At 43.3% G+C, this 4,163-nt stretch overlaps 1 long non-coding RNA gene across 1 annotated transcript; it reads right to left on the reverse strand.

Moving 5' to 3' along the window:
* Nucleotides 1–1,452: 1,452 nt before the first annotated feature.
* On the reverse strand, nucleotides 1,453–3,795 carry LOC127526023 (uncharacterized). The gene is made up of 2 exons (XR_007933652.1): nucleotides 3,699–3,795; nucleotides 1,453–1,662 (listed from the first exon to the last, which is right to left on the reverse strand). It is a non-coding gene; the product is annotated as an uncharacterized LOC127526023 (long non-coding RNA).
* Between the last annotated feature and the right edge of the window lie 368 nt (nucleotides 3,796–4,163).

Here is a 4,163-nt window from a genome sequence, read left to right on the forward strand (position 1 = left end):
ATAATTGAGACAACTCACTAAAAGTTGCTATTATCAGCTGAAATACTAATAAATGAATAGCACTACATATCTTCTGGGTGGCTGCAATGGGTCAATAGTGCATATTATTCAACCCAATGACACTTAGTTTATTTAGAATATGTCTATATTATCTTATATCTCGTTCTTATTGTTATAAATTGTCAGAAACAGGGATATATGGAGTGTTTTACAGTGTTGTTTGTCTGCAGCCGACCACTGATGTTCTTTCGCTGACGGCCAAAGCCCTACCCCATACAGCCTGAGTACCATCAGGAGTTGACATAACCTCAAGGACCCATTAAGGAACAATCCAGAGCTCTGAGCCTCTAAAGCATTTTTTTTTTGCATATTGCAAGGATGGTGACTCAGTGACTGTCATTCCAACACCATTGGCTTTTTTTTTTTTTTTTGGTCAGTTTCTGCCTTTCTTCCAACAGAACAGCAACCCTCATTAGCCTGTCTGTACTTTCCTTTTACAATTGTAATGGATGGCACATATGGGCTGGCATCCCATCCAGGGTTGAACAGGGACCCTTACCTGGATGAGAGGCCAATGTAATGGAAGGAGTGAGGAGATGATGACTGGTGAATGTTTTCTTCTCCAATACACTAGTTGGAGGCATCCCTGGGTTTCGGTACCCATTCAGATACCCACAGGGCATGCTGAGAATTGGAGTCCCGGACTACAGTCCTGTTGGGCCATCCCTGCATCATGGGACTTCCGCCTGACCTGGAAGCGCATCCAAGGGACCATGTCCTAGCACCAGAAGGCAGCGAGCAACACTCACTTGGAGGAAAGAAGGTGGGAAGAAAATGATTGCTTGTTATATTTTGGTGTTGGTTTTAATTATTTGGAAAAGAGTTGGTTACAAACAAAAGCCCTTTATTTGAACCTGGAGTCGTATTGGGTGACACTGTGTATGTGGTTTGGGGCTTGGGCTCAGTGGTGCTTGTGGTTACATAATATATATAAAATTGAATTTCTGTATGTAAGAGCTGATAGAGAATTACACAAAAACCAACACACCTATTTCTTGTAAACGTATAGATCTTTTAAGTTGTAACAATGATAGATAGATAGATAGATAGATAGATAGATAGATAGATAGATAGATAGATAGATAGATAGATAGATAGATAGATAGATAGATAGATAGATAGATAGATAGATAGATAGATAGATAGATAGGTAGTGCAGGTAGATCGCGTTGCATTCAAAAAAACATTTTTTAAAATGTTAGTTTATCATATATCCTCCTTATGGCATTTGCCACTTGATTGACATACAGGGCGGCCAGTCTGATATCTCTTTTCTTCTAACACACTGGTCATCCTGCACGCACAATCAAACGCGCGAGCTACTGCAAAACTCTGGTTGTGATCTAGTTAGCCTTCCAATTTATCGACTAAAGAAGGGATTTAAAAAAAAATTTGTTTGGGGAGGGTATGGGCTGGATGTGGAATTGGAAGAGGATTTTTTTCTCTCACAATGTCACAATCGAAGTGCGTTTGTCTGATCTGTCAATCTATCATTGATATTCCAAAGAAGGAAAATGTGGAAAGGCACTTCGAACTGTTCATAAAAACAACGAAACTGACTTCCTTCCGAAAAGAGATCTGAGAAAGAGAAAGGAGAGGGAACTAAAATTGCAGTTATTCGGACAGCCATCATTTTTCACTCAGCTGAATTCAAAAGCAAAGGCAGACACACCGAAGCATCGTTCCGGGTGAGTCACTCGATCATTAAGCATAAGAAGTCCTTCCAAGATGGACAGATCATAAAAGATGCCTTTGTTGAGGCAGATGGCTAGGGAGAAATTCCTGCTGAGATTTCAAGACCCCTGACCAGGAAAAAGGAATTTCTCCTTGTCATTAAACATGCAGAATACAAGCAACTTAATAACAATCAATGGCCGCTAGACTTGGCATTTTTTTTCCAATCTGACCAACATGTTCAAAGAGCTTAATTTACAGCTGCAAGGAAAAGAGAAAACCATGGTCAATATTATTAGCTCAGTTAATGCTTTCAAACAAAAAATGCAACATCTGTCCTCAAAGCTGCAGCGCCTTGATTTGGGGAACATCCAAAACCTCGCATCTGAGCTGGAGACGCAATGGAAGGCTTGTGCGCAACTTCACAGCATACGCTACACAGAGCAGATTGAAAATTGCCTGTTAGACTTTGACAGATGGTTTCAAGACTCAGCTTTACTTGAGCCAATCGCTACATTTAAGTGCTATCAATTTAGGGAAGATGTTGAGGGTGATTCACCCGCATCAAAAATTGCAACACTGTTTCACCTAAAACTCCTCTACAGTGGAAGATGAGATTTTGACACTACAGGATGACATTCAGCTGAAGTCTGGGGCTCTTGGACAATTTTGGAACTTACTCACAGAGGAAAAGTACCCAAACATGAGGAAATGTGCTACCTCCTTGACTGCATTATTCAGCTCTACTTATTTATGCGAGTCAGCCTTTTCCCACATGAAGATTATTAAATCCAAATACTGTAGTGACCATAGATGTATTGAATTGTTATTGTGCCATAAGGGTTATTCAGTTATGCAAGGTACGACAACATATATTTTATGTATAAAGTATACTCAGTATATATATATATATTGTCACGCACGAGCAATTAGGGAGCAGCTGATCGACCCGGGTTGTTGCGTAAAACATCCCGCGAGGGAGCTACGGAAGTGTACTAATCCCTGTCTCTTTACTTCCTCAAAAAGGCCGAGGCGGCGGAGCCGTAAAGAGCGCCCGGACGTATCAAGAAAACGCACACTTCCGGGTGCCTTTGTAAACACTGACGAGCCCTGATGACGTCAGACTCCCAAAAACCACCGCAACACTTCCCAGCATCCCTCCATGTTATTTCCTGTCCGTCATTATAAAATGTCTGTCCTTCCCTGCTGTATTTGTCAATTTTTGAGTTACTGCAACTGACTTGACCAGATATTTGATTTACAGTATACGGGGCCTAAAAAACCCCAAACCCTTAATCTGTTTCGTGTGCTTCTTTCACAATATATATATATATATATATATATATATATATATATATATATATATATATATATATATTGTGGTGCCCGGCGGGCATCCATGCCCGGCCGGGACGCCTAGGAGGAGTGGAGGAGGGCTTGTGCCTCCTCCAGGACACGAGGGGGCGTCCTCCCTGGTGGCTTTGGGGACCGCGGGTACGGAGCTTGGAAGCTCAGCCTTGTAGGGGCCCGTGGTCACCGCCAGGGGGTGCCCCAATGCCTTGGGAGTGTTGGCCCTCAGTACTTCCGCCACACCGGGAAGTGCTGGGGGGAAGAAACCTGAAAGCACCTGGTGGACTTCCGGAAACACCTTGGGAGCTTCCGCCACACAGGGGTGTGGCCACGGAGGCCCTAATGATGCACCTGGAGCCCATCCGGGGCATATAAAAGGGGCCGCCTCCCTCCAGTCAGCGCGAGAGTCGGGAGGAAGAAGACAAAGCGTGTTGGAGAGGAGTGGAGGCGGACCAGGAAGAGAAAGGCATTGTGTTGTGGCCAGGACTTTAAAAGGGGTGATTGGTGCTTTGTGCACTGGGTTTGTGCACTGTTTACTGTAAATATAATGTATAATAAACGTGTGTTGGGTGACATGAACGTGTCTGCCTGTCTGTGTCCGAGCCAATCGCCACAATATATATATATATATAGCATTTTTAATGTAGGTAGATCATTTCGACCTGGTCATTTTAAAAGTAGCTCGCAAGCCGAAAAAGTGTGGGCACCCCTGCAGTACAATATACAAAAATAAAAGTCGGAGCAACAAAAGGGAACTACGGATGTTGCTCATCTGGTGCTGACTCTCTTCCTGGACTTTTCTTTTATAATCTCTTAGAGCTCTGTGCTCTTTTGAATCCGGTTCACGACTGAACCAGAACAAACCAAATAGGACAATAAAATTAAATTGAATGCCAACTTCCAGACTTTCTGCTTTCAATAGCCCATGGGGTGGAAGAGGTGAGACCTCCAGGGCTGACCCAGAAGTGACATCAGTGGGCTTCATTTTTCGGGCTGCAGGTGATAAAGAAGAGGCTCTCAGTGACCCTGTTTCCCTGGTCTCCACTTTGTGAATCCCTACCTCAGAACTGCTGCATGGA

The sequence above is a fragment of the Erpetoichthys calabaricus genome, chromosome 1, assembly GCF_900747795.2.
Source record: "Erpetoichthys calabaricus chromosome 1, fErpCal1.3, whole genome shotgun sequence".
Classification (NCBI taxonomy): domain Eukaryota; kingdom Metazoa; phylum Chordata; class Cladistia; order Polypteriformes; family Polypteridae; genus Erpetoichthys; species Erpetoichthys calabaricus.